This window comes from Cyclopterus lumpus, chromosome 6 (genome assembly GCF_009769545.1).
Source record: "Cyclopterus lumpus isolate fCycLum1 chromosome 6, fCycLum1.pri, whole genome shotgun sequence".
NCBI lineage: Eukaryota > Metazoa > Chordata > Actinopteri > Perciformes > Cyclopteridae > Cyclopterus > Cyclopterus lumpus.
Window position 1 is genome coordinate 3448442 of NC_046971.1, and position 14568 is coordinate 3463009.

Sequence of the window (14568 nt, forward strand, 5' to 3'; positions counted from 1 at the left end):
TTATATTCCTAAACCTGACTAAGTGGGTTTTGTTGCCTAAAGCCTACCTGTGGAGACAAACGCTTATTTTGAAAAGACAATGTAACGAGCGTGCAACGTAACGAGAGCGCAATGTAACGAGCGTGCAACGTAACGAGCGTGCAACGTAACGAGAGCGTAATGTAACGAGCGTGCAATGTAACAAGCGTGCAACGTAACGAGAGCGCAATGTAACGAGCGTGCAACGTAACGAGAGCGTAATGTAACGAGCGTGCAACGTAACGAGAGCGTAATGTAACGAGCGTTCAATGTAACGAGAGCGTAATGTAACAAGCGTGCAACGTAATGAGAGCGCAATTTAACGAGCGTGCAACGTAACGAGAGCGTAATGTAACAAGCGTGCAACGTAATGAGAGCGCAATTTAACGAGCGTGCAATGTAACGAGAGCGTAATGTAACGAGCGTGCAATGTAATGAGAGCGTAATGTAACGAGAGCGTAATGTAACAAGCGTAATGTAACAAGCGTGCAATGTAACGAGCGTGCAACGTAACGAGAGCGTAATGTAACAAGCGTAATGTAACAAGCGTGCAATGTAACGAGCGTGCAACGTAATGAGAGCGCAATGTAACGAGCGTGCAACGTAACGAGAGCGTAATGTAACGAGCGTGCAACGTAATGAGAGCGTAATGTAACGAGCGTGCAACGTAACGAGAGCGTAATGTAACAAGCGAGCAATGTAACGAGCGTGCATCGTAACGAGAGCGCAATGTAACGAGCGTGCAACGTAACGAGAGCGTAATGTAACGAGCGTTCAATGTAACGAGAGCGTAATGTAACGAGCGTGCAACGTAACAAGAGCGTAATGTAACGAGCGTGCAACGTAATGAGAGCGCAATTTAACGAGCGTGCAACGTAACGAGAGCGCAATGTAACGAGCGTGCAACGTAACGAGAGCGCAATGTAACGAGCGTGCAACGTAATGAGAGCGCAATGTAACGAGCCTAAATCACCTAAATCACGGCTCCAAAAGTGTGTCAAACCTTAATATCAGGAAGCCGGCGTACAGCTGCTCTTCAGAAACCTTTGGGGGTCGTCATGGAGACGACGTCCACTTACAGTCTATGTTTTCATGTGCGGTGAGCGGTCAGCTGCTGTGCAAGGTGACACTAGACTAGCATCTCTCTCTCTCTCATAGCCACTCATACTCCATCACACCTCGACTCAAACAGCAGAACAAAATGTGTGTGTGTTGTTGTTTTTTTGCAGGAATGTGAACTTCACTTTTTTAAAAAAAGAAAAAACTCCCACACCAGAAATAAAAGGTTCAAAGTCAAGTAGACTTGTTTGGAACAAGCCTCGTTTCCTCCTTTTGAGATTTCAGAAGCATTCTTCCCATTTAGAACAACGGTTACGACCGTTTTGGTGAAATGATTCCACTTTCACGTTTAACTGTCGTGTTGGCGCAACGTTTAGAAACAAAGTGAAAACACACACACACACACACACACACACACACACACACACACTCACACTCTGGCTCCGGGCCAGAGGGAGAGGGTCTGAGCGGTCCCCCCCCCCCCCCACATGGTCACGCGTGAGGCTTCTCTTCACGCTTCATTCCCGACTCTTTTGTCACGAGGACAAAAACAGGAAATTGGACTCGGGTGTCGACGTCTTCCTGTCCGAGATCCGTACACTTAGAACTCTGCTTCGTCTGCAGACGGTTGAACAAAAAAGGGATTTAAACACACGCCACTAAGTGGACTGATCAAAAGTGGATGTTTAAAACGTGGCCTGAGCAGCCGTGTGAACTGTGACTCACACTCACGGACTAATTGTGCCCTTAAATGTGCAGAATTCACCATAAAGTACCTGCAGGTGTCTGAAGGTGGACGTGTGAAAAGGAACGAGTCGGTTTCATCAAACTCCGGCCCCGTCGGTCTGGTTGCACATGTGCGCTGCGACGGCCTCGCGGTGACCCCCCCCCCCTGTGCCCCCCCCCACTATAGCCCCGGGGAGAGGAAGCGGCGTGCACACGTGTGACGAACGGCGTCATTAAACGAACCACACGGAGGTGGGACGTGGCACACCTGGGGGACAGGTGAGGAACAGTCGACCTGTGTATGCGTGGGTTTAAAAAAAATACTCCCTATTTAACAGAGAATATGTTGTGACTACTTCACAGTTTTATTTTTGTATTTACTTTATTATCGTTCTTTTTTTAAAAATACTTTTACATGCATTGCAGATTTTTTTATAATCCCGGCTGGTCTCATCCGGCCTTCGTAGCCAAACCCTACAAAAAAAAAGATATTCTTTTATTTGGGATATATAAAATATATATATAAAATATATTTATATATATAACAAAATATATATATATATATATATATATATATATATATAAAAATATATATATGAAAAAAATATATATATATTTTATATATATATATATATAAAATATAAAATAATATTATATACTCCCTCGGTCATGATTACTTATAAAATATTTTTTAATATAATATATATATATATATATATATATATATAATAAATAATTATATATATATAATATAATTTATCTGTAGACCGACTTCCTGGTCCTGGTTCTGGTTCTGGTTCTGGTCCTGGTTCTGGTCCTGGTTCTGGTTCTGGTCCTGGTTCTGGTTCTGGTCCTGGTTCTGGTCCTGGTTCTGGTTCTGGTCCTGGTTCTGGTGCGTGACTCTTGCGGTCGAGCTGCACTTCTCCTTTTTTTGAAAAGCTGCGCAATTAATAAATAAAAAAAACCAGAATAATCGTTTCGTCGTTCTGAATAATCGAAGCTGCCACACTCGCGCATACATAATAATAATAATTAACGCACGCTTCCTTATCGCGTTGAGGTTTGATGACCTCAACTTGACCCCCCCCCCCCCCCCCCCGGAGGGATAATGAGGATAAAGCTTCTTTTTTTTTACTGCCACAGTGAGAAGGAAGTCACTAAATGAGAAGGGCAGGGAGGGGGGGGGGGGGGGGGGGGTCAGTAAAGCCATCTCCCTGTTTACAAGCCCTCGAATAACAATAAGAAAAGAGAGGGACGGTTTATGGGATGCCAGATCTCTGATGTACCTCAAAAGGTACACGTCTGACTGGAAAAGATGGAAAATGTCTCAGTAGAGACAAAAAGTCACCGATCTTTACGACATGCGACACCCATTTGTTTTTTCTTCTTCTGGTTAACACAAGCGGGAGAGATTTTTAACGAGATTCAACTCACATTTTAAAAAAAAAAAGGCGTCTTTAAAAAAAAAAAAAAAAAGGCGATTTTGTGACTAGACGTCGTAATTGTTTGTGACATCTTTTTGTCCCACAATAACAACATCTTTCCCCAAAAGGAATTTGGATTCGCAGCTCCAAAAAAAAAAAGAAAGAAACTATTGGCTAGCAAATTCTTTTTAATCTGAGCAAAGTTTCTGACCCCCCCCCCACGTGTTCCTCTATAGCGCCCCCGGCTGGTAGAAAGGCTTCATCTGCACTCACGCTTATGCCGATTTAGTGAAAGAGTGTAAACAAACACACAGCGGCACCGACGTCTGATGGCTAAACATTCTCCCGACATCGACGCTTTATAAAAAGAATCAGTGATCTTTTCTTTCTTTCTTTTACGTAATGATGAAAGACAATTAATACAAAAAAAAAGGTCAAGGTCAAGAAATCACAGAGAAATACAAAAAGTAGTTTTTTCTGTCACATCTCCGTCTCCCTGAACCGTCAACACTCAAAGTTCTTCACTGGTTTTCCTCCTGCGCGGCCTAATGAGGAGGACCAAGGTTTCAGGGATGTTTCAGGCCAATAAAAGCCAACAGCCGACTGCTAATTAAAGGAGCTGGAATGAGAGTGTGTGTGTGTGTGTGTGTGTGTGTGTGTGTGTGTGTGTGTGGGGGGGGGGTCAGGAAGCTCCACGGCTGCTGTTTTCTTTTCCGATCGTGTCTGCAGCGGCGGGGCTGGTAATGAAGGAGCTGTGGCATGGCAGATGGGAGGGGGGGGGGGGGGGGGTGGGGGGGGCTTCAAAAGGAAGCTGCTGGAGGAGGTGAGGAGGGAGGAGGTGAGGAGAGGAGGCGAGGGGGGCTTTTTTATGGCCAAACAAGAATGTTTGTGTAGTCTGGCTGCTTCAGTGCGGTCAGATAACAAGGAGCTTGTATGGAGGAAGCGTGGACCTGAAGCGGTTTCCAGGCCCCGTTCAAGGACTCTTGGTAATGTAGGACTATCCAGAACCATCACCCTGGACCGTGTGAGGGAGTCCAGACCACCCGATCTCACGGGAAGGCGTACGGGAAATCACACGTGTTAGAAACAAAAGGAACTAAACATTGCGGTCGTGTTTCAAAGTATTTAAATGTACGTAAAAAAAACGATGTAATGATGAAACCGCGTGAAAAAGGTGTTCTGGGAAATATGAAATCAAAATAATGTCGCAATATTTTAACCTTCATTTGAACCCCGACCTGAAATATTACCTCGGAGAAGCAGTGTTTTTTTTTTTTTTTTTACTTCCCTCCTCGTAAGTTTATGTGGTCCTCTTAAAACACACACACACACACACACACACACACACACACACACACACACTCTAATGCATCCACTTAACATAAAACAAACACTCTGCTTCCTCCTCTTCTTACTCTTTCTTCCTGACACACACACATGCACACACACACACGCACACACAGCAGGACACACACACACACACACACACACACACACACACACACACACACACACACACACACAGCAGGACAGTTACTGAAGTAATGGTCCTCGGGGAGGCCGCCGTTCTCCCCTGAGCTCCTGCTGCATTATTGAGAGGCTCATTCATGTCCAACAGGAACTTCCTGCCGGCCCGAGCGAGTGTAAGGGATACACACGAGTGTGTGTGCGTCCGCCCGCACACACACACACACACACACACACACACACACACACACACACACACACACACTCAGTAACCCGAGAATGCCAAGGTCCGGCTCAGAGGAGCTGCCACATCCGCCTGAACCCGAGTCGGTGGGTTGCGTGACCCTCCGGGGAACCCGACGCGGGGGAGGGGGGGGGGGGGGGGGGGGGGGGGGGGGGGGGGGGGGTGTTGTTGAAAGTGTGTGTGTGTGTGGGTGGGGGGGGGGCACGGTCGGGTGTCGATATATGGATCCGGATGTTTGATCCCTGGCTTCACCCCCGGCACCACACATGTTGTTGTTGTTGTTGTTGTCCCTCCATCTTTATCTTAATTGATGAACTTGTGGTACCCCCCCCCCCACCACACACACACACACACACACACACACACACACACACACACACACACACACACCTCCCAGTGGTGGAGACTGTTTAAAACTAACAGGTCAATAACTCAACATAATAATAGCAACAACTTACATTATAATGCAAAAACATGTGACTTTGCTGTTAAGAAGTTTGACTAATCAAGTAAGTCGAGTTTAAGTTAAGGTTTAAAGTTTGTGTTTTAAAAAAAATTTGATTACCCAATCAAGCAATTAATGCAAAGAAAAACAATTTAACTTTTGTAGTTGTATGTGAATCTCAGCCAATAAAAAGAGATTATTCAAAAAAAATAAAAAAAAACTTTAATGGACTGTATTAAAGAAGTGTGTGAGTTAAATAAATAAATAAAAATACAACCACAAGAAAATATGAATAAATAGACGATATCAATACGAACAGCAGAGAGAAACCAAACAAATGCCACATCATAACATAAAAGCCCCATAAAGCCATAAAAGCCGACATTCTTCCTCTTCAGCTTTATTTACTTGACCTCTGAGCCCGGGGGGGAAGGGGGGGGGTCACATGCCCGGCCCCCCTTTTTTTAGGGTTAGCAGCTCTCATTTGAAGTGGGCCACTTGTGGAATTCCCAGCAGAAGCTTTCATGTTGTAATAATTCCAGCGCTTCCTGGTCAACAAAACGAGGAGCGCCGACCTCGTCCTAACAGGAAGTTGAAAAGGTCACCATGGATTGAGGGGGGGGGGGGGGGCCTTCCGACACATACACACACCTGATAAGCAGCAGATTACGGGGCTGACCCCACTGGGAATGTCCTCCGTGACCTTTTGAACCCTTTCGAGACCACACAGCCACTAAAAGAATGCGCGCTAACGACGACGCGTAGTCACAAATTAGTAATCTGGCCCCTTTGAATGAATAATTTAAGCCATTCGGTTAATCATGAGAAGTAATTTGAGGGTATACATTATTTAAGACTTTCACCCACAGCCCCCCCCCTCCCCCTCCCGTGACCAGCAGGACCATTAACAAAACCTTCTCACTCTCATATCTTTAGGGCTACGATCTTCTTCTTTGACCTGATTTCAACGACCGGAGTCGAACATCTGAAGCTCGTGAAATATTGATGCTGTGAAAAAGGAGGCGTGAGCTCCGTGTCGCGTGTTTTAAGAAGCCCGATTCACAGAAGGCCCCTTTTCGGGCTGGAGTTCGATGCCTGACCGCCACGCCGGCCTCTCGACTCATGACACCGCGTGGCTGCAGCCTGCGACCGCTTTCGTCCAGCAGCGAGTCGGAAAGCCCGACGTCGGCGTTTCCTTTGTTCTCGAGGAACATTTCAACGTTGAAGTGGATTTAATAACAAAGGACTGTAACACGAGTGTGTCTACAAGACCATTCGCTTATGGGAAGTTGCGCAATACACCGGATGAGTCAAGAGTGGCTTTGGAGAAAACAGTTTAGTGAGTGTGTGTGTGTGTGTGTGTGTGTGTGTGTGTGTGTGTGTGCGTGTGTGTGTGTGTTGGAGTGTGTTGTACTTGTGTGAACCAGAGAGAATTGAGCTTATGAGTAGCAGCCGGTCTCATGTTCAGAGTGCAGTGACATCATGGCTCATAACTAACCCCCCCCCCCTTCAGCTGTCACACACATGTTACTTCTGTGCGCTCGCCCCCCCCCCCCTGCAGGTAGCTCCGAACGAAGCCAACCGATTGGTCGGCGATGCAGCGCCCCTGAATTCATGCATGTTTTGGCCTCTCTGGTATTTCTGTAAGATGCAGACTGTAAAGCGTGGAAAATCTTCCAGTGTTGACAACAACAGGCCCACTGTGCATGGGGCTGGTTCTGGTTCTGAGTGCACTCCTCTCATTATAGTGCATGTAAATGTGGACTGGACTGTGATCTTCGGGAGCTTTTGGGACAATGAATCATATCGTGAGATGGACAAAAAAGAACAACTAGTGTGAATCACTGCACGGGCAGCTGTAAACATGTCAGGTGAGTCATTTCCTTTACAACGTGCCCGTGATCACCATCATTATCAAAGTGATGTTGTGCAAACACCTCCTGTGACCTCCACGTTGTAACGTTGCTCAACCCGGGTGAGTCAGAGGAAAAGTTACAGCCGCCAACACCACGAAAACTCACTGTCCTGGAGTCATTATCAGAACTTGGATCATATTACTGGCTGTTTGCTCTCCAACAACTAGAAAGGAAACGCAGTCTTGTGTTAAAAAAGCCTCATATGATTAATATTAAACATTTAAAATGCAGAGACCTTTCTGGTTCATCATTTGGTATATAAATATATATATATAATAATATATATATATATATTATAATATATATTATATATAATATATATATAATATATATATTATATATATATATATTATATATATATTATATATATTATTTATATATATATAAACATCCAAAGACATGCTGCAGGTTAATTGATCTCTAAATTGCCCATAGGTGTGAATGTGAGAGTGAATGGTTGTATGTCCCTACATGTGCCCTCGATGGACTGGCGGCCTGTCCAGGGTGTCCCCTGCCTTCGCCCTATGTCAGCTGGGATAGGCTCCAGCGCCCCCGCGACCCTAATGAGGATAAGCGGTATTGAAAATGGATGGATGGATATATTATATATATAATATATATATATAATATATATTATATATATATATAATATATATTATATATATAATATATATTATATATATAATATATAATATATATATATATATTCACTTTTACTTCAAAGCTGTAACAAGGAACTTTCATTTTTGTTGTATTTGGCGCCCCGTGTGGACAGAAGTGGTAGTGTTTTCTAGCACCAGGGTCCCTTTAGAACCCACACTTTGATCCCACAGTCTGCTCCGCTCCCTCCTGGTTCTGGTCCTCCTGTGAGCCCGGCAGTGCGTCACAGAGCTCTCCACCTCCCTTCAGAGCTGGATCTGGGCGTTGAGAGTATGAGCCTCAATATGGACTTTTGCTCATTTGTTACAGGCATCAGTATCACATGTAGACTGCTTCGTAAACCAGTATCACATTCCTCAAAACTACTTTAAGCTTAACTAATCAATGTTTTCACATTAGCAATGAGTCAAAGGACCATTTGTAATGTTAAAGTGAGGATGAAGTCACATAATTATCACCCAACTCTGCAGTTTCCTTCATTTGCCTCTTCCAGGTCTTTGTTTTGGTGTTGCATGTTGCTTTGTGTGTGTGTGTGTGTGTGTGTGTGTGTGTGTGTGTGTGTGTGTGTGTGTGTGTGTGTGTGTGTGCTAACGCGCCTCGTCTTCTCCTGAGGCGCCAGGTGTTTTCCTGCCCGTCATCGCATGGTCACCTCCCTTCGTCTTGACAACGTGAGCGAGCAAGCACACACACACACACACACACACACACACACACACACACCTGTAATTACCCCAAAATGTCTCTTTCTTTCACATTATGTTCTGTAATTGTATATATTTACTTAATTTCAAAGAATTAGGAAATTAGCCCTTTTTTTCTTTGGCGTTTCCACCGAAGGCTTCGGGTTGAAATGGGACCGCCCCGAACCACAAAAGGTTTCAACGGGTTTAAACTTGTGATTATTTTCGTGACATTGTTTTGTTTTAAAAAAAATAAAAACATTTAAAAAAAAATTGTTTTTATCTATTAGAGGTTAATAAATAAGTTCATTGCAATGTTAATATTAATTTAAGTCAATGCATCCAGTCGACACATCATCTCGTTAGTAAAAGATAATTGAAGTAAATTCATCCGTTTTTGTAATTATGAATCATGAAAAAAATATTTTTCTTAATGATTAAATGCGTCTGTTTTTGCAATCATTCATAATTACAAAAACTGATGAATTCACTTTTTAATTTATTTTCTCCTCCCACTCTGTCTCTCACACATTAGTCAGTTCATTCATTGCACCTGTCTGTCACACCCACCTGTCTGTCACACCCACCTGTCTGTCACACCCACCTCATCAGCCTATTCTGTACACCTGTCTGTCACACCCACCTGTCTGTCACACCCACCTCATCAGCCTATTCTGTACACCTGTCTGTCACACCCACCTGTCTGTCACACCCACCTCATCAGCCTATTCTGTACACCTGTCTGTCACACCCACCTCATCAGCCTATTCTGTACACCTGTCTGTCACTTGTGGTGGTGCAGGTTCCCTGTGGGCTTCAGGTTCACTGTGGTGGTTCAGGTTCCCTCTGGGCTTCAGGTTCACTGTGGGCTTCAGGTTCCCTGTGGGCTTCAGGTTCCCTGTGGTGTGGTGCAGGTTCCATGTGGGCTTCAGGTTCCCTGTGGTGTGGTGCAGGTTCCATGTGGGCTTCAGGTTCCCTCTGGGCTTCAGGTTCCCTGTGGTGTGGTGCAGGTTCCCTGTGGGCTTCAGGTTCCCTGTGGTGTGGTGCAGGTTCCCTCTGGGCTTCAGGTTCACTCTGGTGTGGTGCAGGTTCCCTGTGGGCTTCAGGTTCCCTGTGGGCTTCAGGTTCCCTGTGGTAGTGCAGGTTCCCTCTGGGCTTCAGGTTCCCTGTGGTAGTGCAGGTTCCCTCTGGGCTTCAGGTTCCCTCTGGGCTTCAGGTTCCCTGTGGGCTTCAGGTTCCCTGTGGTGTGGTGCAGGTTCCATGTGGGCTTCAGGTTCCCTGTGGTGTGGTGCAGGTTCCATGTGGGCTTCAGGTTCCCTCTGGGCTTCAGGTTCCCTGTGGTGTGGTGCAGGTTCCCTGTGGGCTTCAGGTTCCCTGTGGTGTGGTGCAGGTTCCCTCTGGGCTTCAGGTTCACTCTGGTGTGGTGCAGGTTCCCTGTGGGCTTCAGGTTCCCTGTGGGCTTCAGGTTCCCTGTGGTAGTGCAGGTTCCCTCTGGGCTTCAGGTTCCCTGTGGTAGTGCAGGTTCCCTCTGGGCTTCAGGTTCCCTCTGGGCTTCAGGTTCCCTGTGGGCTTCAGGTTCCCTCTGGGCTTCAGGTTCACTGTGGGCTTTAGGTTCACTGTGGTGTGGTGCAGGTTCCCTCTGGGCTTCAGGTTCCCTCTGGGCTTCAGGTTCCCTCTGGGCTTCAGGTTCCCTCTGGGCTTCAGGTTCACTGTGGGCTTTAGGTTCACTCTGGTGTGGTGCAGGTTCCCTCTGGGCTTCAGGTTCCCTCTGGGCTTCAGGTTCCCTGTGGTGTGGTGCAGGTTCCCTGTGGGCTTCAGGTTCCCTGTGGTGTGGTGCAGGTTCCCTCTGGGCTTCAGGTTCACTCTGGTGTGGTGCAGGTTCCCTGTGGGCTTCAGGTTCCCTGTGGTAGTGCAGGTTCCCTCTGGGCTTCAGGTTCCCTGTGGTAGTGCAGGTTCCCTCTGGGCTTCAGGTTCCCTCTGGGCTTCAGGTTCCCTGTGGGCTTCAGGTTCCCTCTGGGCTTCAGGTTCACTGTGGGCTTTAGGTTCACTGTGGTGTGGTGCAGGTTCCCTGTTGGCTTCAGGTTCCCTCTGGGCTTCAGGTTCCCTCTGGGCTTCAGGTTCCCTCTGGGCTTCAGGTTCACTGTGGGCTTTAGGTTCACTCTGGTGTGGTGCAGGTTCCCTCTGGGCTTCAGGTTCCCTCTGGGCTTCAGGTTCCCTCTGGGCTTCAGGTTCACTCTTGGGTGGTGCAGGTTCCCTGTGGGCTTCAGGCTTTTTTTGCGATTATTAACGGCACGTAGATTAAAGTAAACAATTATTAATGTCCTAATAGTTTGAATTGTGCAGATGAAAATGAGACAGTAGGATAACGTTTATAACATCTCACAGTTTATTTTTCTTGAGCTGCACTACAATAAGCTTAGTGATCAGCGTTCATTTATTAGACCTTCTACCGTTCTAATTAGCAAACTCCCGTGTGGCGTCGCTAACGTTAGCCGTCGTTGACCTACACTTGCTGTTCAAGGAAGTGACACTTTGAGCATCCACTTCGTAGCGATGTGTTATCACTAGGTCGTTTATCATGTGAACTCACGACCCCCCCGTCCCCGTCAACTCTCCCCACAACCAATGATTCTTCCTGTTGAGCCACGACTAGAAAATTAAAACAGCAACATTATAAAAGAACAGCTGGGAAATCAACCTTGACTTTGATTGGCTTTACGAAGATCCAGACTGAACCTTCCAGACTTTGAAGATGAACCTTGCAGACTTTGAAGGGAACCTTGCAGACTTTGAAGGGAACCTTGCAGACTTTGAAGATGAACCTTGCAGACTTTGAAGATGAACCTTGCAGACTTTGAAGGGAACCTTGCAGACTTTGAAGGGAACCTTGCAGACTTTGAAGGGACACTTGCAGACTTTGAAGATGAACCTTGCAGACTTTGAAGCTGAACCTTGCAGACATTGAAGATGAACCTTGCAGACTTTGAAGGGAACCTTGCAGACTTTGAAGGGAACCTTGCAGACTTTGAAGATGAACCTTGCAGACTTTGAAGGGAACCTTGCAGACATTGAAGGGAACCTTGCAGACTTTGAAGGTAACCTTGCAGACATTGAAGATGAACCTTGCAGACTTTGAAGGGAACCTTGCAGACATTGAAGGGAACCTTGCAGACTTTGAAGATGAACCTTGCAGACTTTGAAGGGAACCTTGCAGACTTTGAAGGGAACCTTGCAGACATTGAAGATGAACCTTGCAGACTTTGAAGGTAACCTTGCAGACATTGAAGATGAACCTTGCAGACTTTGAAGGGAACCTTGCAGACTTTGAAGGGAACCTTGCAGACTTTGAAGATGAACCTTGCAGACTTTGAAGATGAACCTTGCAGACTTTGAAGGGAACCTTGCAGACTTTGAAGGGAACCTTGCAGACTTTGAAGATGAACCTTGCAGACTTTGAAGGGAACCTTGCAGACTTTGAAGGGAACCTTGCAGACTTTGAAGATGAACCTTGCAGACATTGAAGGGAACCTTGCAGACTTTGAAGATGAACCTTGCAGACTTTGAAGGGAACCTTGCAGACATTGAAGGGAACCTTGCAGACATTGAAGGGAACCTTGCAGACATTGAAGGGAACCTTGCAGACATTGAAGGGAACCTTGCAGACTTTGAAGGGAACCTTGCAGACTTTGAAGGGAACCTTGCAGACTTTGAAGATGAACCTTGCAGTCTTTGAAGGGAACCTTGCAGACTTTGAAGGGAAACTTGCAGACTTTGAAGGTAACCTTGCAGACATTGAAGATGAACCTTGCAGACTTTGAAGGGAACCTTGCAGACATTGAAGGGAACCTTGCAGACTTTGAAGATGAACCTTGCAGACTTTGAAGGGAACCTTGCAGACTTTGAAGATGAACCTTGCAGACTTTGAAGATGAACCTTGCAGACTTTGAAGGGAACCTTGCAGACTTTGAAGGGAACCTTGCAGACTTTGAAGGGAACCTTGCAGACTTTGAAGATGAACCTTGCAGACTTTGAAGATGAACCTTGCAGACATTGAAGATGAACCTTGCAGACTTTGAAGGTAACCTTGCAGACATTGAAGGGAACCTTGCAGACTTTGAAGATGAACCTTGCAGACTTTGAAGGGAACCTTGCAGACTTTGAAGGGAACCTTGCAGACTTTGAAGATGAACCTTGCAGACTTTGAAGGGAACCTTGCAGACTTTGAAGGGAACCTTGCAGACTTTGAAGATGAACCTTGCAGACTTTGAAGGGAACCTTGCAGACTTTGAAGGGAACCTTGCAGACTTTGAAGATGAACCTTGCAGACATTGAAGATGAACCTTGCAGACTTTGAAGGTAACCTTGCAGACATTGAAGGGAACCTTGCAGACTTTGAAGATGAACCTTGCAGACTTTGAAGGGAACCTTGCAGACTTTGAAGGGAACCTTGCAGACTTTGAAGATGAACCTTGCAGACTTTGAAGGGAACCTTGCAGACTTTGAAGGGAACCTTGCAGACTTTGAAGATGAACCTTGCAGACTTTGAAGGGAACCTTGCAGACTTTGAAGGGAACCTTGCAGACTTTGAAGATGAACCTTGCAGACTTTGAAGGGAACCTTGCAGACATTGAAGATGAACCTTGCAGACTTTGAAGGTAACCTTGCAGACTTTGAAGGGAACCTTCCAGACTTTGAAGATGAACCTTGCAGACTTTGAAGGTAACCTTGCAGACATTGAAGGGAACCTTCCAGACTTTGAAGGTGACCTTGCAGACTTTGAAGATGAACCTTGCAGACTTTGAAGGGAACCTTGCAGACTTTGAAGGGAACCTTGCAGACATTGAGGAATTGCCACAAAAAGGTGTTGCGCACACCTCACGTTCACAAGACTCCAGCTCTAATGCATCTACTGTCCTACTTTCAGATCTCCAGAGCGTCTCAGCAGGTGGCCTCCAGGTCCTTTTCCTGTTCCCACATTTGCATTTGATGTTGAACTGAAACTTAAAGGAGATGGAACAACAGAGACCTAAAGCACGCCATTTTAGAAAAGCTTGCATCTACTCTGGTTTTGAGGCTTACCAAAGTGATAAAGAGATCGCTGAGGCTGCAGAGGCTCTTGTAGCCAAACATCCCGGCTTGAAGGAATCCGGGATCTGGAAAAACAGCATCAAGTTTAAGATTGAGCAATTACAGGAACAAGATGAGACGTGAAAAACAGCCATCTACCGCACGTGTGTCAAGGTGGTGAAGTTGCGGTCTTTGGCCGGGATAAAAGGAGTCGAGGTGGACCGGTTTCTTTGGTCCAGAGGTTTCCCCCGAAAGGCAGCTGGAAGGTCTCTGTACAAGCTGCCCGTTGAGAAGCGGACAGCAGACCTCCAGTGGAGGGTCGTTCACGGGGCGATGGCTACAAACGGGTACAGAGCGCACCTTGATCCGGAGCTGGGGGAAGTCCGTCTCTTTGTTCAGTGTCCTCGGCTGTCAGAACTGTTTGTTGAAGTTGTTTGTTTTCGAGGCTGAACTGATATGATGACATTGGTTTTGTGTCACCCTGCATGTGGAGCAATAAACAGACCAAAACCTCCACACACACACACACACACACACACACACACACCAAGTGACTCGCCTCACTTCCTTCATAAAGCCCTCCTTTCAATGAAACATGCACATCCTCCGCCAACATTATGACTCGGTAACTGCTGTGGGACTGGAGAACAACCCCCACCCCCCCACACACACTTCAGTCAAATCCTCTTTGAAAAGGCGATCCAGTGGGGGAAATCGAGATATGGGAGGAAGCTCACCTCCTACATCACCACCAGGAGCCCGCCGACGGAGGAGGTGGCTTCCCCTTCTCGACTCTCCCCTGGATTATCCCCCACTCCATGAACCCACTTCATCAACCCGTTTCTTTTTCCAGGTCAACACT

The 14568-nt window shown here is 46.2% G+C and overlaps 1 long non-coding RNA gene across 1 annotated transcript; it reads right to left on the reverse strand.

The window, feature by feature from the left end:
• Positions 1-13328: 13328 nt before the first annotated feature.
• LOC117732673 lies at positions 13329-14143 on the reverse strand. Its single transcript, XR_004609618.1, has 3 exons — positions 13871-14143; positions 13719-13792; positions 13329-13639 (listed from the first exon to the last, which is right to left on the reverse strand). It is a non-coding gene; the product is annotated as an uncharacterized LOC117732673 (long non-coding RNA).
• Between the last annotated feature and the right edge of the window lie 425 nt (positions 14144-14568).